Genomic DNA, 22,922 nt, shown 5'->3' with positions numbered 1-22,922 from the left:
TTTAATTATTTATTTCTTAATTACTTCATAAAGACTAGTAAAATCCAATTATTATTTCTTAAGACATTCCAAATTTATGGCAAAACACCATAAAAGGGCAAAATGGTGAGTTTACCCCACCACTCCTTTTCCAGCGGTGACCAGAAAATAAAGCTAAAGACGGAAGGGGCAAGCCCCAAGAAAATCTTTTGATTTTCCCAGGAAAATTATTCAGTTTTGATCATTATCATTATTCCCTTGCCAGAAACAAAGAGACACCCAAAAACCAAAACACACAAGCCAAACACCATGAATACAAAGTTTTGTTTTGTCTTTGCTTGGCCCCTCAAATTCTTTTTTATTCTCTCTCTCAGCTCAGACTCAGCACTGTTGAATCTGGGAAAGCTGAAATGAGTTACCATTTTTGAAACTGCCAATCTTTTGACGCTGTGTCACTCTCTGGACTAGCTGTTGTTGTGGTGGTAATAGCACTACAACAAGTTGAGTTTTGAATGATGAAAATTTTTTGTTCCGAAAGAGTTAATTTCGTCACTATATATATTTGTAAGGAAATATTTTCGTCACCAATTTCGTCATTGAATGTTTGTCACTAAAACCTACCGTGACGAAAAATAATTTCGCCACCAATGAATTTAGTTCAGTGACGAAATTTTTTATCACTAATAAAATAAGATTTTGTCGTAAAAAATTCTCATTTTCGTCATCAAATAATTATTCAGTACCATATTTATAATTTTAGTTGATGAATAAATTTGTCACAAATGTTGATCATTGATGAGGAAATAATTTCGTTCTAGTAAAACGTGAAGGTGACAAAATTTTTCGTCTCCAAAAGTCATACATGGGTGACGAAATATATTTCGTCGCAAATATATTTATATACGTGACGAAATATATTTCCTATATATACGTCACGAAATATATTTCCTATATATACGTCACGAAATATATGTCGTCACCAAATAACAAAATCAATGAAAACTTTCATATATGCGCTGCAATAAATTTTGTCACAAAAAATGTTTATTAATGACGAATAATCACTTTGTCATAATAACAAGTACAAATAACGAAACAAATTCGTCACTAAACCTGTTCCATATTTTGTATTTCAATTTCAATTATTATTTTACAAATATTCCTGCTTATATCCCAATAGCCTTTTAATTATACTAAGAAATTCACTAGCTATTATACATCACTTCACAAAAAAATTCACTAAGCAATTTATGTTATAAATCAAAATATATCCATCAAACAACTTTAATAATATAAACCATTAAGTATAACAAAAAAACCATCAAAGCAAATCCCAAAATGAACTAACGTGGAATCCACAAAAAAAATCAACACTCAATCTTGATTTGCAACTACAACTAAGTATAAGTTCAGGAAACAAAATTCAACGGTTGATCTTCATTTGCAAGTATACTTCCAAACATCATCAAAAACCAATCTGCAAAGAAAATAAATAAAGAAAACATTAATATATTATCAATTACATCTAAACTCATATATAAATAATTTTATTTTATAAACCAATTTAGTAGAAATGCATCTAACAAATCAAAACTTCAAAGAGTTGATATGATCCTTGTTAATAAAGCAACACGGATAACATAAGATGCCGAAAGATTGCAAGAATACCATATATCACTATCACCAATGGCAGAATATATATATATATATATATAATAGCTCCAAAATATAACGTAGGATTGAGGTAGATTTGAGGCATATCACAGCCTGAAAATATAATAGTACACCAAACAATCACCTCTTTTTACAATTTTTTTTTTTTTCAGTTTAAAAAAAGTCACATGGGATGTGGCTGCAACAATTCTTCTAGATTCAACAAGAGATGTGATGTATAGGATTAGCTTGCAGGAAGAAAAATGTATTGATTTTCAGAGACCTGAATTTGAATAAAATGTCATTTAGTTGATAACGGGGAAGTTATAGAAGGATAATTCATGGAGTTGAACCAAATATACTAATCAAAATGGAGGCAGTTTTTTTAGATTAGCCAGGGCTATCTACTGTCCAGTAAATTCTGTGTGATGCTACCATCAAACACATTTATCACATACACTAATAAGTAAAATTCTCAGTAGAACAAGAGCCAAATATGAAGAAATTTCAATAGAGATTTCATTAATTTGTTGTACAAAGCTAACGACATTGTTTCTCTTTCACCCAACAAAAACCTAATTCCATTAGAAGCTGGAGACTAGTAATTGTTGATCGGTTAGTCCCTCTTGGAGATAAGAGAATGATAAGCAACAACCACTAGTTATGGTTGTGAGCAGCTCTCTCTGCAGATCCTTAGCTGTATGCCTTCTTATCAAAGAGGCTACATAGTCCATGAAGACTGCGTCACATGGTAATGTGATAGGCCCATCCCTTGGAAGTCCATACTCTTCCTCAGCCACTTTCAAGAGTACTCTGAAGATGTCATTGTTGAGATAAACCAAGGGAATCACAAAGCGTTTCTGGTCAGCTGTGTACACAGTAAAGTGACCCTTATCAACTGTAGATGTGTTGTAACTCTTTGCATTATCAACACCTCCGGCTGTTCTTGAGAAGGTGATTCTTTTGCAACTGATAGAAGCCAAGTTTTCACCACTTCCTTGCCATTTTGATGAGCTTCTTAGAATTGATCAGATTGTGTTAATGATGGACTAGAAAGGCAATATATGATTCTCGAAAGACTGAAATACTGTATCTGTGTGCTTGGTGGAAAGCAAAGGAAATGGGCTAGTTATATATATTCAAGATTTAGTGACACTGCCTTAAACAAATGGGAAACGAAGCCATGTGATAGTTGGGTGAGAAGGATGGTTTGGGTGGTGTGGTTTGAATGTTTGGTTATGTTTGGCAATCAACACATCAAGGTGAAACAAAACACGGAATCATTTTATTTCACTCTATCACACACAAATGAGGTGCAAATAAATTTATCTGAGGCAAAATGACAATAGTGAGTCCTGGAAACTGAATTACAAAGATTAGTTCTTTTCTGATAGAGTGGGTCCTAACAGGGACTTGAATTCTGCACCTCCCTTTTTGTGGGTGTCAGAATATGCAACTCAAGCTAACACCAGGTAAAAATAAAGTTTGCTAAATATTCCTCCTTTGCTTCTTATATAGTCCAATTGAGCACAATGAAGGCAATATATGATTGGTCGGCTAACACGAATTGAATGTTTGTGTCAAATAACAAGGACAACACCACTAAGAGGGAGAAGCTGAAGCCTCAAGAACAAGAGATAGACCAACATATATGAATGTAAGTTGTGAGAAAGCACATGATCTCAAGAAAAGACTTCTTTAGCCAGGACAAAGTAGTTGAAATGTGGCTTCACTAAGTTGAGTACAGGGAAAACCTTCTAATGGATCAATCTATTAAAAGTCCTTATTATGCTAAACCATCCTAATGATATATACAAAACAACAGCAATCATAAAGTGATATACAAACTTGACCAACCCACTGCCTAAGACTCAATAAATGTTGCTTCATTTCTTCTACTGTGAAAAACTCAATCAAAGACACACCCATTATTAATCACATCACTAACTTAGAGCAACTCCAACACTGGCTAGTAAAAATACACAAAAAAGTAAACACATAGTAGATAGGAGTATCGTCTAAACTGAGACTAGGGGCACAGTCGAGGGTGTCTACTAGGCACTATTGTCTAACCTTTTGGCGACTAAATATTTAGTTGGCAAATGAATACATAATTTTAGTCGCCAATTGGCTTTCCCGACTACTCTTCGGCTACTAATTTTGCGACCAAAAAATTTAGTCGCTAAAGCCCTTCGGCGACTAAAAATTTAGTCGCCAAAAGTGAAAATTCTTGTATTGATTCATCAGTAACAACAACTAAACACACTCCATTTATTGGCAGTAGCAAATATAGTAGCAAATTAATATGTCTTGACTAGTTTTGAAAATTTAATAACATATGTTCTATAAACTCAAATCCATTCAAGTTCCTAACTAAATTGACATTCTTAAAAGCTTAATTTCCTATGACTAAGTTTGAATCATGATCTTCAATTTTCGACAGCATGATAAACATAGAATTACTAAGTCTTTCGCTTTAATATTGCAATTCAGGCCAACACATCCCAAATGAAACCATATTTTTTAAAACAAAAGAACAACCAACATGATTATGTCCAAGAAAAAGTTATCTGTTATGGCCAACCAGAAATTAACAAACAGTAAACAATAAGCAAACTTTGACCATATGAAAATTTGCACAAACATCAAATATAAACAATAAATAAATAAATAAAATAAACTTATACAAATATACTCAATATATTATTAAAATAAACATTAATTCATATCTTTGTGTCTACGAACCCATTCAAACCAAGCTCTCTACTCAAACTTGACTCGATTATTAAACAAGCCAAGCATTAAAGCAACGCGCAATTTTTGTCTCAATTTTTGGTGAAATTTGAAATTCCAAATCCGATAACTACTCTATTCATTACCTTGCCACCCAAGAGCCTTCTAAGTTATGCCTAGTTGATTCAAGTTCTTCAGACTGATGCAAGTGATTATTGCTGGGGTGCTAATTCTCTAAGAAAATAATAATGGTAAAAGTATCTTTGTCAATCCAAAAGTGGTGCTGACCTATGGAAAATCACCATCTTCAATCTTTTGCAACAAGTTATGGTTGTCCACATAATTGTTGCAAATGGTCCATCACTCTGATCCAACCGGTTGCATCATGCATGGCGATGGATCCATGAGGTTGGCTTGGAACAGCAAAAGACAGCAATATCTGAGTAATCAAAGACAAGCATATCTAGATTCTAACCAATTATTTAACAAGTTCAATTTACTATAATGAGACTAACATTTTTGAAATTTTGGGAAGCAAAGCTTTGATTCGATTAGATTTTCTGTATTCTTTTTTCATGCATTGATGTAAATTAGGATGCAATAGAGCATAAAGTATATTGAAATCTATACATGGGATCTACATTAGTATGCAGAACAACATGGAAATTTATAATTACCAAAAAATAAAAAAGTTCAAAAGCTTGTAAGTCACAAAAACTCCAGAAATGTTCAAATAGGTACAAAGGTTTGCTGCATTTTCTCTATTTCTTATACTCATGCAAGTTGGTGCATAGTGGCCTGAGGTCTGCCCAAATGGGATTATGCAGCACGTAGAACCAAAGTACTTAATAAATAAAATCAACACTAATAATTTGGAAATTCACCAAAGTACTTAAACATTGATTGAACTGAGCATATGTTCACTGTATATGAAGATCAAAAGATTAGAATCATCATAGAACATGCACTGATGGGAAATTGTTAAATAATTTGTATGAAAGCTAGAAGAGAGACTTGATGCAAACATAGCAAGCTTCAAACAAGGTCTCCTAGTTAACTTGCTCCAACCAAATTGTGTATGTTAATTCATATTCCGAAGCCTTATTATCTGTATCTTATTTTCTCGAGTCTTGAATTGCCTACGAGCCAAATTTGAACTAAGAAATTATAAACCATCCTGAAAGAGTAAAAAAGACACTAATAAAAAGTAAAAGCTGAAAAACTATAAGTAAATTCTGATATCATTGACTTCATCAAGCTATCAAACTACTGGTATAAAAATGGATTGTATAGGTATAGAAGGATTAGGGGAGACAGCAAGATCAGATGGGTCTGAAGAAGTAGGTTGCAGAGGGATAGAAGTAGCTGTGAAAAATGGACTAGGCTGTGGCAAAAGGGAACTAGGCTGTGGAACGACAACACTAGACTGTGGACCTGCAGGCATAGAAGGAGACCTAGGAACTACAGAATTGAGCTGTAGAGTTGGGGGCTGTAGGACAGCAGACCTGAGTTGCAGGACAACAGAACTGGGCTGTTGGATGGCAAAACTAGGCTGCAGAGCAGCAGAACCTGGGTGAGCAGTAGTAAGTTGGTGAGCAGAACTTGGATCACTGAAAGGCCCAATTTACAATGAATTTGTGTTAAATTTTTCTCTGATTGTCTCTAATCCTTTGGTAAGGATCAAGATTTGCATATTTATTTTAATAGTAAGTTGGTTTTCATGCTACATTAATTCAAAAATACATATTATCATTTTATTCTCTCCCTGTGCATTAATTCCACAATGCCCAATCAAAACCCACACATCTTTCCATCTACGCATTGAAATTCGAGGAAAAACATAGAAAAAACCAAAACAAGTGTTAAGATTAGAAATCTGCTTCAATTTTCGTCTGTTTTGGTTTGGCAATTGGCACACTGAAAAAATGATTGTTGTATAAAGTTTTGATGAACCCAAAACAACCACTTTCGACGACCCCATTTGGCTCAGGCTTTTGGAAACTCTGTTTCCAAAATCCCACTACATTGGTTCGATTTATTCTTTTTCTCTCTTGGGTGTTTTTCTCAATCCCTTGATTTGTTTGTATTTTTTTTTTTTTGCACATTAAGAAGTATATTTTTTACTTGTATGTCTTTTGTGCTCTACATATGTGTAGATAAAATCTCTTGTTAATTTTATACAAGTGTATGTGAGTCTTGCAGTTCACATGTTTGATGAAAGACTTCAATGGTTGTTGAAAACAGAGGAGGACAATTCACTTTCTTTTACTTTGTTTATTGGGGCCCAATACATTTCCAATCTCCAAATTAATGGAATTGAAATTTGATTGGAAACATGAACCTTTTGTTAAGATAGATATATGTGCGTGACAAAGCATATTTGATCATCGGTAAACGTTTTGTGGGTTTGACACAAATACCACGGGATGATGGATGGCATTAATAATAGAGTGGGGATATTTGTTCTATATTTGATTATAACATGATGATGAGATAAGAGGGGAAAATTATTTTTAGATTAACAATACCATGGGGGCGGTGGATTGCTAAACCTACCATTTTGGGTGATTAGCAATCCCATCGGGCTAGTAATCACAAGCCTATTGCCAAACTGACACAAGTTTAGGGAACTACAAAAAATGCATGGGTTCCATGTGGTTCTACATTTTTGTCAATCTCGATCAAACTGGGTTGAAGGCCTCCAAGCAGGTTATCAAACATGGGCATAGGTGTGTAAAGCCATTGCTTATTCAAAAAGTGTAAGTAACATAGAATCTAAAAGCATAGCTATGTGACCTTCTCATTGTGTGAAGCAAACATTTTGGAACCTTTTACACGTATGGTATGTGTGTCAGACATGTAGTTTCACATTAACCAAGAAAGCATGTTTGGTAATTTGTGTTTACTGTAATTAAGATTTGTCTGAACAAGAAGAGAGAAGAAGGATGAAAAAAAGAAGAGAGAGGTGCAGAGTGAGTGAGAGTATAGTGTAAGGAAAAATGAGTCGTGTACCCCTTATTCATTCTTGTGTTGGAAATTTCTTTCAAATTCTTGAGTTTATAGTTCTTTTTTATAGTTGAGTTTGGAGAAGATTGAAGTTGAAGATTGAAGCTATAATTAGAAAACACAGACAGACTTTGTAGAGAAGGTAAGATGTATTGCATTTGCGTCATTTAGTGGGTTTTTTATCTAACGCTAGTCTAGTAGGGTTTAATTTAAATTGAGCTGATAACCTTAGATAATTTAGTTTTGAACCTAAGAAACATGGACACGTACACATGACATGAAACATTACAAGCTAAAGCGCCAATTTTTAAAACATGCAGGACACTGCATGTGGTAAACATGCACAAAATGTATGGCTTTATGTATTTATTATATGTCATCATGAATATTTTATCTAAAGATCATGAAAAATAGAAGATAACACTAATTTCTAAAGTTTAAAAGAAAAGGAATTAATAGGCATAAATCTATGTCGTTATTCTTTTATCATTGGATCCCAAATTATTTTGTTCAAACTTGTAATGAGTTTCCAAGTAACTTTAAGGGATGGACACATGTGTCTCCCAAGTGTTTGAAATGTGAAGGAAAAGATATAAAAAATAAAAAGGTATGTTTGGACCTATGTCTGACACATGCTGTGAAGTGTCCAATGAGGGTCAGTGTTTGACATGGACATGCCACCTTCAAACGCATTGGTATTGGTGCAATACAATCAAAAATTGAAAATTACTTGTTTAATTAACTGTTTTTTTTTTTTTTGTAGGACTTTAGTAGTAGAGGTCTATTGTTGTCTGTTCTCTCCTTTACTTTCCAATTTATGTAAATATGTTTGGTTAGATCATAATCAATATTCATCTCAAAACAGCTCAGGAATAAAGTAAAGAAGAAAAGAGAATCAATTCCTTTGTTTCTTTAATGAGAAAATGACTGTTTCAATGGAGTTTAATTCTTCATGTTTCTTCTATTTGAGTTCTATTAGATCAATAATTGATATGCAATATTTTGAGGTAAATGATGATCAAGCCCACCTTGGACTGAAACCGGCGAAGTTGGTGGCCGGTTGTGATTGGCTACAGGTGTGGGACCCACAAACCTATAGCCGATCACATCTGATCACCTTGGTTTGTTTTGGCTCAGGAATGGGCCTTGTGCGGGGAGCAAATATTCAGGCGAGCCCGCACTCCTTGCTTCTGAGCTCCGTTTTTATCCGATCACCTGCGTGCACAACAGCGGTGAGCTACCCGGCGGTGTGTGGCCGGAAAATCCCTCCGACGATCAAGTTAGCACACACCAGAGGATAGATAGAGAGAAGGGAGAGTGTTGAGTGTTTAGTGTATGTCTCACCAAATGTTCGTCTGTCCAGCATGGGGGGGCGCAGACTTACTTATATACCTTCTGCGCCCCAAATCTACTCCTAGTGATCTCTCGACACGTGGTTCTGCTATCCTATCTGTCAGCACAAATCTTGCTGAACATCACCTAACCCGACGGCCAGCCCACTCTACTGGGAGCTCGGCAGCCGGGCTAAATCTTCTTGGGTGTCGACGGCCATGCTGTGTTTCATGTCGACAGCCATGCTATGTTTCATGCCCAATTGCTCCAACAACTGAGATCCTTTCCAGCCATGCTCGGCAGCATTCCGGCGAAGCCGACCTTGAGACTGGTCGTACCAGTCAACCAAAGGCCATCCAGCTGGGCTTCTGGCACAAGCTTCTCGGCCGGGCTAACGGTGCGTGCCTTTGACCGAGCAACGCAAGTTACATGGTTATCACCTGCGCAGACCCAAGTGGCTCGGTCCATCTCTGAGCAGCCCCGACTCTGGGCGAATCCAAAGTTATCGCGGCCCAAGGCACCATTGGGCCTCCAATTTGCTCGGCCTCTAACTCGGCCCATATCCGGCTCATAATTCTCCCTCTCAATTGCCCCTTAATTCTGTCTGCACAAGCGTGACTGGGATTACCAATTTTGACCGGGGTAACACTTCCTCGGTCCTCAGTTTGCAATACGGTGACCAGGCTACTTGACATGCCTGTCTTCAAAACTTGCCCGGTTGATGCCTCGATTCACCATCCTGTCTCTTCAGTACTGACGCCGCCGTCAATAGGGACGCGTGTCGTGGGTTGATTGGTCTCGAGTAGCCAAACATCACGTCCGTTCAGATTCAAATTTTTGGCGGTCTTATTCATCTCTATAAACATATTGAACCTTCTCTCATTTCAACCTTACCGACTCTCTCTCCTCCTTGTTGATCCAGAGCTTCTGCCTTCGCTTGCTTGCCATTGCTGAGTTCGTCTTCGAAGAAGAAGACTTTGCCCTCTCCTGGTAAGTTCTTCGAGCCCTTGTTATTACTGTTTTTGTTTCATATTTTTCTTCTTTATAGCACCAAATCCGTAGGTTTAGGGCCTCCCCCACCCAAAACCTTCAATGCCCTTTAGTTTCTTCACTGTTCTTCAATTTCCCTGATGAACAATGAAGATCTGGGGCAGACCGGGCTCCAGATCTTCATTCGATCCAAAAAATCACTCAGACCGAGCAAATCTTTAGTTTGTTCCAACCTTAGGAGAAACCGGGGTAGCAAAAAGGACTTGGCTGCTCGACCGGGCTAATCTCTGGTTCGCTCGGGCGACCGAGCTCCTTGGATAGCCTTTACGACCGAGGTGGTTTGGCACAATCCACGATCGAGCTCAACTCTAGCTCGTTTTACGCAACCGCGCTCCCACTTACAATTACCCTCCGTTTTCCTGCAAAGTCCAAGGGGACCAAAGACCAATCCTGAGGCTCTCAAGGACAGAGTAGCCATTAATTCCCAGCTTGTGCCAAACCACCTCAGCCGAGCTAGATTAATCAGTCAAACATGGGGAAATTCCGCTTCGTTGTGGACACACCTGCTGCATTGGCTGCCTTCAGGGAAGAATACGGTATTCCAGAAGACATCCACATAGAGCTCGCCGAGATGGAAACAACCCCTTGGCGCAGGCTTGACCAATGCCCCTTCACCGTGCTGTCAGTAATTGAAGGAGGCCTCCGTTTCCCGGTCAACCCTCTGATGACCGAATTTCTGCGCCGCACCGGGCTAGCACCCACCCAGGTTTCGACCAACACCTACCGAATAATCAATGGCGTGCACGAGCTAAACAACCGACTAGGAACAAACTTAGGTTTAGCTGAGATACTACGACAATACACCCTTGGGCACACCGGCGATGGCCTGGCCTATTATTTAAAAATAAGACCGGGCAAAGAGAAGATAGTAACTGGCACCCCGGACAAGGACTTACATGATGACGACTTCTTCTGGGTGTCTGGCAATTATGAAACAGCCGACGTACTGGGCTGGTTCATCAGCAAGAACTTTGGTTCCACATGTAAGTCGCACTAATTTGCTCGGTTAAGTCCCTGCCTTCAACATTCTGTACTTACTATTTTTCCTGTTTCTTTTACAGCAATTCAAGCCTTGCAATCCAACTACCAATATCCCAACGTTGAAGCCATCTGAACCGTGCTCCGTTACAGCCACCGGGATTGTAACGAGTTGCTCGGCTACACTCCAACCTACAGATACTCAGCTCCACACTGGAGCAAAGTTACAGACTTTCTTCGTGCTCCAACGCCTCCTCCGGACCCAACTCTACCGGATGTGCCGCTAATCCGGCTGACTGAAGAACAAGAGATGACAAAACGAAGCCGCATCAAGAACCTTCTCACAGCAACCTCAGCCGAGGTACCGAGCATCACTATCTATTCTCAAGCTGCCGGGCAATCCAGTGACCCCGTGGTCGCTTTGGTGTCTTCAACCGCCGGGCAGGCCAGACAAGAGACCCGTCGGGTTGGCAAAAGACTTCGCGCAGATCCAACTGCCGAGCTGGTTGCCGAGCTAACCACCGAGCAACCCACCGATACTGTCGACCCAACACCTCCGTGGCGACCGCAGCTGAAGCACCGGGGTAAAGACATCCCGGCTAATGCTTTCGTCAAGGGCGACAAGGACACTTGCTCGCCTTCGACCTTTCAAAAGCCCTTCTGCTGCCGAGCGACGTGGTGGGCAGCGACCACGTCCCTGACACCCGGTTGGTGAAATCATCCGTGAAGTCCATGACCAGGGTAAGAATCTCAATCTTCTACTGAAATTTTACAAGTGTTTGCGCGGTTTCTTCTCTGATCGAACTTTGTTCTTGCAGGCCATCCAGAAGTAACACTTGGTCATGGAGCGAATCCATCGACTGCGGCAGAAAACATTGATACTGCCGGCCAAGTGCAGAGCCTTCAAACCGAGCTGGGCCGAGCAAAATCCTCTCTGCAAATTGCCAATGCTGACAACAATAGGTTGCTCGGCCAGCTTGATGAAGCCGAGAAGAAGAGGGATGAGCTCTAGGTCGAGCTGGATGCGCTCAAGAAGTCAAGGGAGAAGGAGTGCAAGGATGCCAACAACGCTGGCTTCAAGGAAGTCGAGGACAACTATAAGAAGTAGGTCTTCGCTACTCAAGACATTTATTTCAAAGCGGGCTGGAAGTCAGCCTGCGAACATCTCGGTCAAGGTCCTGATATCGATGTGTTTGCCGCTCCCCCGGCTGCCTTCCTACCGGTCTACCTCGCGCCCTATGCCAACGATGTCTTCAGCGCGTTGCAAGCTGAGGCCGATGAAGAGCTTGCCAAAGAAACTAAGGTCAATGCCAAGGAGGGAAGCGGCCAGGAGTAGCCCGGAGAAACTGAGGCCGGTGTCCAAGAACGAACAACGGTCGACCTGGAAGCAGTTGATGACGAATTCTCCAATCTTTCCCCCCTTGTGTAGTTTTCTGTTTTCTTTCATTTTTTGCTTTACACATGTAACCGGGATCTCTGCCCCTCTTTTTGTACTTCTTTTTTTTTATTAATGAAAAAGATCTAGTTTCACCAAGTGTTTGCACGGTCCTAGAGTTGAATAACTTCAATCGGATAAAATATCTCGGCAAGACAAATTTTATTAACTCATACAACCGGAATAAATCATCTCAGTAGTGCACCCAGAGCTGAGCAAAACATCAAATCTCTCAACCGGAATTAACATCTCGGATGAGAATACCTAAGTTGAACAAGACATCAACTCTTCAACCGGAGTAAACATCGCGGTTGAGACTACCTAAGTTGAACAAAACATCAACTCTTTCAACTAGAATAAGTATCTCGGTTGAGTGTACCTAAGTTGAAAGAAACATTAACTCTTTCAACCGGAATAAGCATCTCGGTTGAGTGTACCTAAGTTGAACAAAACATCAACTCTTTCAACCGGAGTAAACATCTCGGTTGAGAGTACCTAAGTTGAACAAAACATCAACTCTTTCAACAAAAAATGCCCAGGCAAAGATGAGCCACTTCTATACATTGACAAAAATGAATATTACATGAAGATGAGGCTCAAAATTTCACTTCTGAGGGTGGGCATACCAACTTCCAAAGGGATGACTGCCTCCATGCCATATGCCAAAGCAAAAGGAGTTTCCTCGGTAGATCGCCGCGGGGTTGTTCGGTATGCCCAAAGGACACTGGGAAGCTCCTCAGCCCACTTTCCTTTGGCTTTCTCAAGCCTTTTCTTCAGTCCAGCAAGAATGGTTCTGTTCGAAGCCTCAGCTTGACCGTTGGACTGCGGGTAAGTCGGAGTAGAGTTGTAGAATTCGATCTTCAAATCCTCACAAAACCCACTGAATAGGCGACCGTCAAATTGGGCGCTGTTATCGGAGATCAGAATTTTTAGGATGCCAAACCGCGTGACCACGTTCTGCCAGACAAACTGCTTCACGTATTTCTCCTTGATTGTTGCCAAACGCTCCGCTTCAACCCATTTGGTGAAGTAGTCTGTGGCCGCGATGAAGAACTTCCGGTTGCCTGGTGCTGTTGGGAGCGGTCCCACTATATCTAGCCCCCACGTCGCAAAGGGCCAAGGGCTAGTGAGGGGAAGAAGTTCCCTGGCCGGCTGATGGATCTGGTGGGCAAATTTCTGGCATTTCTCACACCTGCGAACATATTTCTGGGCGTCGGCTTGCATGCACGGCCACCAGTAGCCTTGCGAAATAGCTCGGTAAGCCAAGGACCTGCCCCCTATGTGACTGCCACAGATGCCTTCGTGGATCTCGCAAAGGAAGGCTTCCACGCTACTAGGGTGCACACACTTCAGGTAGGGGCCGGTGAAAGACTTCTTGTATAAAGCGCCTGATGGAGAGAGCCAAAACCGCTCAGACTTCACCCGCACTTTATGCGCTTCCTTCTTGTCGGCTGGAAGGGTCCGTTCTCTGAGAAAGAGGATTATGGGGTCCATCCAAGAAGGACCAAGCTCGGCGCAGAGTACTTCTGTCTGCCCGGCTTCCTCAATGCTGGGCCTTAGAAGGAATTCAATTAGAAGAGGGTTGGGAGATGTGCTATCGACCATAGAAGCAAGGCCGGCCAACTCATCTGCTCGGCCGTTTTCTTCTCGGCCAATTTGTTGGACCCTGATCGCCTGAAATCGCTTGATGTGGTCTCTGACCAGAGCTTGATACTTCATCATTCTGTCATCCTTTGACTCGTAAACCCCAGAAACTTGGTTAACCACAAGCTGGGAGTCACTGTAAACCATTAGTTCGGATGCTTGCATCTGAAGTGCGCTCTTGAGACCGGCCAATAGTGCCTCGTATTCGGCCTCATTGTTGGATGCTGGGAAGCCAAGGATGATAGAATGTTCAATAGTCAGTCCGTCTGACGAAATCAAAACTATACCCAGCTCGGCACCGTGTCGGTTCGAGGCTCCATCAATAAAAAGTTTCCACATTTCGCCAACAAAGAGCTTCCAACACTCTGAGGGGTCCTGAGAAGCTTGAAGGTTGATGGGATCACGGTTGCTCGGCTGTTCGACTTCCAGTCTCGTGCTGAGCGGTTCCATTTCAGCCCCCCTTGGTGATTTGGTGCCAGACTCGACAAGTTGATCCATAATGCTTAAGTCCGTAGGCGAATCGCCAGGTTGCGGTGTTATGCCGGCCGCAGGCTCTGTGCTAAGCGGTTCCATTTCTATCCTCCTCGGTGATGGGGTGTCGGACAAAGCGGGTTGGTCAATGACAGCCAACTCCGCCATCGCATCACCGGGTTGTAGTTCCGTATTAACCGAAGGGGCTTCGACGAGGCGCACAAGCTTTGCGTCACCAATGCCGCCAAGATGTGGTATTTCAGTCGAGCTTGCATTCACCTCTTCATCTTCCACGGCAATATCGACCGGGCACACCGGATGAGTTCCAGGTGAGAATTCAACAACGAAGTCGGCCAGAGTCTGGGCTTTTATGGCTGTGCGCGGCTGGAACTTCACATCAAACTGTCCCAATTCGACTGCCCACTTAAGAATCCGACCGGAGAAGTCCGCACGTTCGAACAAAGCTTTGAGAGGGAACTCGGTCAAGACGATGTTGGTATGGGCATGGAAATAATGTGCCAACTTCCTCGAAGCCATCATCAAAACTAACGCAAGTTTTTCCAGCGGCAAGTACCTTGACTCTGCCGGTAGCAAGGTTTTACTGACGTAGAAGATGGTTAGATGTTTGATTCCTTCTGACCGGACAAGCATTGCACTGACTGCATGCTGCGATACGACCAAATAAAGGTAAAGTTCTTCTCCGGGCTCTAGTGTGACCAACAACGGTGCTGAAGACAAATACTCCTTGAGCTCGGCCAAAGCCCGGTCACACTCCTCATCCCAAGAGAACTTTGATTTCAAGGCTTAAAAAAAATGGCGGCAGCGATCTGATGACCGGCTTATAAATCGGTTAAGCGCGGCGGCCATTTCGGCCAGATGCTGCACATCCTTAGCCGAGCTAGGCTGTTTTAACTCTTGCACGGCTCGGATTTGTGTAGGGTCTACTTCGATACCTCGGTTCGTGACTAGGAAACCCAAAAAATTTTCGGATCCCACGCCGAAGGCACACTAAGACGCATTCAGGCATAACTTGTGCTTTTTGAGAATGGCGAACATTTCGGCCAAATCGGACAAATGGTCTGCTTGATGCCGGCTCTTAACCACCATATCGTCAATGTATGCCTCTATTGTTCGGCCCAGCAGAGGAGCGAACATCTTGGTCACTATCCTTTGAAAAGTTGCCCCGGCGTTCTTCAAACCAAAAGGCATGACTCGATAGTAGAATAGTCCCCTTGGTATAGTAAACGAGGTGATCTCTCGGTCGGGCCCATGCATGGCAATCTGATGGTAGCCGCGGTAGGCGTCTAAGAAACTGAGCCTGTTATGTCCAGCCATTAAGTCCACAAGCTGGTCTATTTTAGGCAGAAGGAAGCTGTCTTTCGGACAAGCTCAGTTGACGGTCTTGTAGTCAACGCAAACTCGCCACTTCCCATTCTTCGTGGGCACCATGACCGTGTTTGAAATCCACCGAGGGTAATGCACTTCCTGAATTGCTCGCGCAGGTTCTTTACTTCCTCCGCAACCACCTCGGCGTGATGCAGCGCCGATCTCCTTGTTCGCTGAATGACCGGCTTGGCGCCGGGGAAGACATTGAGATGATGGCATATAAAACTTGGATCGAGACGGGGCATGTCGTAAGGTGACCATGCAAAAACTTCGATGTTGGCCATCAAAAACTCAACCATGTCGGTCCGTTCTTGGGCTGTAAGGCTTGAGCCGAGCAAGAAGAACTTGTCCGGATGCTCTGTATCAATGCGCACTTCCACCAACTCCTCGACAGCTTTGTCCTTGGCCTTGGTGCCCACGTCGTCAAGGACTCTCCGGTCTTCCGGTCTCTCAATCATTTGAACGATGCCTTTGGCAGCTCGGCTCCCATTGACCACCATGAAGCATTGCTTCGACATGACTTGATTGCCCCAAATCTCCTCGATTGCCCCCATATCCGAGGGGAATCTTATCACCTGATGATAGGTCGACGCTACGGCTTGCATAGCGTGAAGTCATCCCCTTCCTAGGATCAAATTATAAGTGGATGGCACTTGCAACACCCAGAACTCCACTTGTTTGACAACGGATCCTGCTTTGACCGGCAGGATAATCTTTCCCAAAGGCCACTCCGGTTGTGAGTTGAAACCAACCAGTGGCGAAGTCGCCGAGGCCAAATCTGTGTCCCGGAGCTTGAGTTGTTTGAAAGCGTCGTAGTACATGATCTCGACCGAGCTTCCTTGATCGATCAAGATCCGTTTGACATCAAATTCTTTGACGCGGAGTGTTACCACTAGGGCATCGTTGTGCGGCGTCTGAATGCGCTCTAGGTCTCTTGAGGAGAAACTGATCACGTCTTTCTCTTCGGTCTTCCCCCTTTTGATTGCAGGCTGAACCGACAAAACTTCTCTCATGTGTTCTGCCTTCTTGATCATTCCTCGGAGCTCGCATACACGCGTCGGTTCCACTATGCCGTGGATGACATTAATAACCCCTTGGGGAGGCGCATCTCGGTCATCCGGTCCCCGCGGATCAACCGGAGCTTGATTGGCCTTCACGCCGCCATCAATGTAAAGGTCCAAGTGTCCGGCTGCGACTAGCTCTTCCAAGTGTTGCCTCAAAGGCAAACAATCTTCTGTCCGATGGCCTCGCTCCCGGTGAAACGTGCAACGGTATCGTGGATTGAAGCCCTTCTGTCCGTCGCCTAACTTAGCAGGAAACCGGACATACTCCTCGTCACGGATTTCACTAAGTATGCGATAGATTGGAATCTTAAAGACCGTGGTGATGCCTGTCCTTGCTTTCAACCTTCTGTTAGCATCGGCTACGTCATCCCAAGGGGAATCATCTCGGTCATTCCGATGCCCCCTACCACGGTTCTTGCGATTAGTGCCACGGTCTGATTCCTCAGCACGATCGCTGGATCAGTCGGATTCCTGCCCGACCGCGTGCACTTTGCCAGCTGATCGCTTGTCAGTTACAACCGGAGTTGCCTTCACGGTAGATGCTGACGCATCATCCTCCACTCGGATGTGCTCATTGATGCGCTGCATTAGCTGGCCCATGGATATCGGCTGGTGCATGGTAAGCGAGTCTCGCAATCTATGTCCGACCGGGAGACCTCGCTTGTATTGTGTGATTACAAGGTTGGTTGGGCAATCCAAAATCTCGTTGAAGGTCTCCCAATATCTGGAGTTGTATGCCTTCAATGTGTCGCTCGGCTCCATCTTGACACTTAGGAGGTGATCAACTTCCTTTGGTGTTTTGGTGTTGGTTTTGAAGCGCGTCACAAAGGCTTCGGCCAACTGCTGCCATCTTTTAATGCTCCCCTTCGGCAACCTCTCGAGCCATTTCAAACCTAGCTCACCCAAACTCGACGAGAAGATCAAGCACATAAGAGCGTCATTCCGCCTATGTCCGACCATGACCTGTCGAAAATGACTTACATGCATATACGGGTCGGTTTTTCCGTCATAGAGCATGAACTTTGGCTGGTGGAAGCCCGCCAGAAGCGGTGCAGTCTTTATATCCACGGAGAATGGAGTGGCACTCAGCCTTTCTAAGTCTGTATCTACAAAGAGAGGCGCGGCTCGGCGGGGTAGAGGCATTCCGACCTCCTCGCTGGCGTGAACCCCATAGGATAGCCGTTGGAATGTCGGCACCCTTTGAGCCTCCCACCGGCGAGCTCGTTCCTTCAAAACTGCCCGCAAATCCTATGAATGAGCAGAATAAGAATACCTCGACGTCGTCGCCGGACATGAGGGTCGGTAGGTACTATCTTGCGCGCTGGATTTCTCTTCGTGCACATCGGAATCTCCATCCTTGTAACTTCTGGTGATTGAGATGGGCAGTGTACGTCGCTGGCTCTGACTGTTTGAACGACGCGGTTGGGTGCGCTCACTGTGGTTGCCTACTCCAGCTACACCCTTCCCTTTAACATGACGCTTCAGCTCCTCCATCTCCGCCGCCATTCGCCGGATGATGGCATCTTGGTCCCTTAACTTGTGTTCCAGACGTCTGGCATGTGATTCTCTCCGCCGCCGATGACTGTCTGGGCTCTGTGAATGACCATAACTTCTTCCGCGCTTATCCCGCGCGTCTCTTGAATGTCCTCCTGGAGAAGTCTCCAGGTCCGCCATCGGAGGAACGATGGTAGGATGCCCTTCTCTCCGTCTGCCCGACTCCAGGGTAACTCCATCGACGGTGGACAGCGGAATCTCTTCGTTGTTCGCCATGGACGGTGATCAAACGAGCCTGGAAGACAAGGTTTTGTCTGCAGTCTTTCCACAGATGGCGCCAAGTAAAGCCACCGGTCCCCTTGCCTTGCACATATTGTCCGCTTTGGTATTCCGACTGCACGGTTTTGTTCCTCCCCCACTGAGGGAAAAGGCCTATGCAAGGTAAGAGGAGCCAACCTGCTTATAAGGTGGGAAAGTAGTCCCTCACAGACCGATGTGGGATTTTTCGCACATTAGCCCCCAGCCGCGCTGGCTCCGGTCACCCCGGAGGGAGTTCCCACAGACGGCGCCAATTGTGCAGGGAGCAAATATTCAGGCGAGCCCGCACTCCTTGTTTCCGAGCTCCGTTTCTATCCGATCACCTGCGTGCACAACAGCGGTGAGCTACCCGGCGGTGTGTGGCCGAAAAACCCCTCCGACGATCAAGTTAGCACACACCAGAGGATAAATAGAGAGAAGGGAGAGTGTTTAGTGTTTAGTGTATGTCTCACCAAATGTTCGTCTGTCCAGCATGGGGGGGCGCAGACTTACTTATATACCTTCTGCGCCCCAAATCTACTCCCAGTGATCTCTCGACACGTGGTTCTGCTATCCCATCTGTCAACACAAATCTTGCTGAACATCACCTAACCCGACGGCTAGCCCACTCTACTGGGAGCTCGGCAGCCGGGCTAAATCTTCTCGGGTGTCGATGGCCATGCTGTGTTTCATGCCCAATTGCTCCAACAACTGAGATCCTTTCCAGCTATGCTCGGCAGCATTCCGGCGATGCCGACGTTGAGACTGGTCGTACCAGTCAACCAAAGGCCATCCAGCCGGGCTAACGGTGCGTGCCTTTGACCGAGCAACGCAAGTTGCACGGTTATCACCTGCGCAGACCCAAATGGCTCCGTCCATCTCCGAGCAGCCCCGACTCCGGGTGAATCCAAAGTTATCGCGGCCCAAGGCGCCATTGGGCCTCCAATTTGCTCGACCTCTAACTCGGCCCATATCCGGCTCATAATTCTCCCTCTCAGGCTTGAATAGAAAAATTCATATTTCTAAAATAACTCATACTGAAAGAGTGATTTTTTTTTTTTTGTAAATATTGTTTTACAAAAAAGTTAACTTTTCTCTTAACTATCAAATGATTAATTATGTGCTGTTATGTGTATCATTGATCACACTGCATGAATGATATAAATTCATAGATAATGTGATAGTAAAAGTAGCATTTGGCAATGTGTAACCATTATGGAGTTGTCAATGATGAGATTTTCTAAGAGAAATACCATCCACCTTGTTAGCATGATTCTGAAAAACTACATAAACTCCATGGATAATTGAGAAATCAATGTTTTGACAAATAGGAAGATTAAAGAGGTATTTTCTAAATTAGTTGTGAATATAGTAAAAATGGTACCAGACATTTGACATTAAGTTCCCGAACAAGTTCATTGAACCAAAATGAAGTGCATGAGTGCATGTGTAATTTTTCTTTTTTTACAAATGAGAGTATTGAACACTGAAAAAGTCCACAATGATTCCAAAAGAGCCAGTTAAAAAGTTCCAATCATCACAGCAAAAGTATAACAAGCTCAACTCTTATTTTCAGTAAAGTTTAGGACAGAGAGCTTTAAAGTTTACCTATCAAATACTTAAATACAATGGTTTGGTTCCAACAAAATACGAAAGGCTTGTATGTATGAGATTCATACAAACTCTTTTTTTTAAAAAAAAAAAACAACAAATTCACCAAAAACAACAACAACAATCAATTTCAAAAAACTTATTGGTAATCTCAAACAAATTTCTACAAATCTCAACCAAACAACGACAATGTCAAGCAATCTCAAGCAAAGATTCCAAAATCTAAAGTAAATTTAAACAAGAAATACCTGTATTTCAATATGCTTACGAATTTGGGCTTGTGATATGCGATCTACGAATAGGGCTGCGATCTGCGAGAAGGGTTTGTGATCTTTGATCTCGTCTACTGATGTTTACCGAAGAGGGGTTTGAGATGTTAGATCCTCATCAACTGATGTTCACCGGAGAGAGATGAAAGAGATGGAGAGAAAGAAGGGGGTAGAATGTCGACTATAAGAGACCGATCGACAACGAGAAGAGACCCCTGCTGATAGTCCCTTGTTCATTGAAGAGAACAATGGAGAGAGAGAGAGACTCTCATAGTCATTGATAAGAGAGACTGAGGGGGTCGGTGATGAGAAGCTTCAGGATTGGGAGAGCACAAATGAGAGAGAGAGATGAGAGAATGGAAAGAGAGAGAGAGAGAGACCAAGTGGTCTGATGATCCAAAAAAAGATTTTTATTTTTTCAATGGTGGAGTAAATTATATACTCCTATATATATTTTTAAATTTTAAATTTTTGTTTAGTTAAGTATAATATAAATATTTAATTTTTTTATAAAAAAAATTAAATAGTCATAAAAGAAAAAAAAGAAAAAGAAAAAAAAAGGGTGACGTCGATGGTGGCATTGAAGGAGGAGAATGGGTGATGTTAGTGGTGGCACTGAAGGAAGAAAACAAGCTAAAGGAGGAAAAGGGGGGCTGAAGGTAAAGAACGTGTGTTTTGCAAGAGAGGGATGAGAGGAAAACTCAAGCACCAAAAAAAAAGGGAGGGGGAAAATTAGTAGCTTTTTTTTTTCCTCATTACTGCCAATATCACAAAGTTCTCTCTCCAAAATTAGTGATAAAATAATTTTCCCACCAAAAATGAAAATATATTTTTCATCAAATAGTTTTAAAATATTTTAAATCAATTTTTTTAAAAAAAATATTTAAAATTATTGGTAATGAAAATATATTCCTCACTAATAATTTTATAATTGGTAACAAATTTTTTTCTCACCAAAAGTCTCAAAATTTTGGAGTCACCCAAAAAGATTAGAGGAAAACCTTTGGTGACGAAATTTAATTTTTCCTCACCTAAAAAGAAATATTTATTGACAAAAATAAATTTCGTCACCTATTATTTTTACCTTTTTTTATTATATATGATAAAATTTTATAATTCATCACGGATTATTCTTATTTAGTGACGAAATTTATTTTCTTCATTACTTTTTCGTCACCATAAGTCACTTAAAGAGCTAATTAACTTGTGTTTAGTTTTGAGAGGGAGAGAGAGAAAGGGGGGAGAGGAAAACTGATAAACAAAAAAAGGGGTGAGTTAGCAGTCTATTTTTTTTTTTTCATTACCGCCTACTATGTCAAAATTTTCCCTCCAAAATTAGTGACAAAATAATTTTCTCACTAAAAAGTCTCAAAATATTAAAAATTATTAGTGATAAAAATATATTTCTCACCAAATGGTCTTAAAATATTTAAAATCAAGTTTCTAAAAAAATATATATATAGAATTATTGGTGACGAAAATATATTCCTCACTAATAATTTTATAATTGGTGACAAAAAAAATTTCTCATCAAAAGTCCCAAAATTTTGGCGCCACAAAAAAAAATTAGCAAGAAAACCTTCGGTGACGAAATTTAATTTTTTCTCACCTAAAAAGAAGTATTTGATGACGAAAATAAATTTTGTCACCTATTATCTTTATTTTTTTATTATATGTGACAAAATTTTATAATTCATCACAGTTCATTCTTATTTAGTGACGAAATTTATTTTATTTACTACTTTTTGTTACCATAAGTTACTTTTTTTGTAGCTTCAGTGGTAGTGTTGGTCTTCTCGTTGTCTGAATTTGAGCTCGAGCTTGAGAAATGCCGGTCAAGCACATTGGTCGATGTTCTTGTGCTTGATGCTAATTCGAGTACGGATTCATAGCCATCCATTGCTATGTCTTGCATTAAACAACTCATCCTGCAACAACACATTTCACTACAATTAATTTAAAAAACTACTATAAGAACACAAAAACAAGAATTTAAGTGTACATAATGGACTTTAGTTTTACCTTATTTACATATGAACAGTTTGAAATTGCTACCCAAAAGCTTGGATATTGTAATGGAAATGGTTCGTGAGAAGCAGAAAGAAGGGTTGATGCTGCACTTATCAATGGCCTGAACTCTAATGATGTCTGTTGTTAGGTTTTATTCTTGGTAATCCCGTTTGACAAAACTTTTTACAGTTGTAATTTTATTCAACTTTTATTTCAGTGAGGTTATGAGTTTTTAGATACGAATTTAACCTGAATTGTGTCTTACAGAGATATTTTAAGAATTAATTCTTTCATGTTTGTCACTTCGTTGATTATGTCGGGGGTCGAGCTGCTTGGTCAGCTCGCGGGAGTCTAGGGGGTAGCGTCCTTTGGCGGGTTTGAGACAGTGCCTTGGCAGGGTTGAGGGGCAGCACCCCCAAAGCAAAAGGTAAAATTACAGTCGAAGTTGTTTGTCTGCTTGAGTGGCCATTCCTGCGCTGGAGCGGAGATCGCGACCTTTCAAAAGTTTCA

The 22,922-nt window shown here is 42.0% G+C and overlaps 1 long non-coding RNA gene across 1 annotated transcript; it reads right to left on the bottom strand.

Moving 5' to 3' along the window:
- Nucleotides 1-4,449: 4,449 nt before the first annotated feature.
- LOC145796714 (uncharacterized) lies at nt 4,450-20,765 on the bottom strand. The gene is made up of 2 exons (XR_014337201.1): nt 20,382-20,765; nt 4,450-4,778 (listed from the first exon to the last, which is right to left on the bottom strand). It is a non-coding gene; the product is annotated as an uncharacterized LOC145796714 (long non-coding RNA).
- Nucleotides 20,766-22,922: the final 2,157 nt, after the last annotated feature.

This window comes from Camellia sinensis, chromosome 8, assembly GCF_055761805.1.
Source record: "Camellia sinensis isolate YWXY chromosome 8, ASM5576180v1, whole genome shotgun sequence".
Taxonomy (NCBI): domain Eukaryota; kingdom Viridiplantae; phylum Streptophyta; class Magnoliopsida; order Ericales; family Theaceae; genus Camellia; species Camellia sinensis.
Note: the sequence above shows the minus strand (reverse complement) of the source record. Positions and strands in the feature narration are given on the sequence as shown.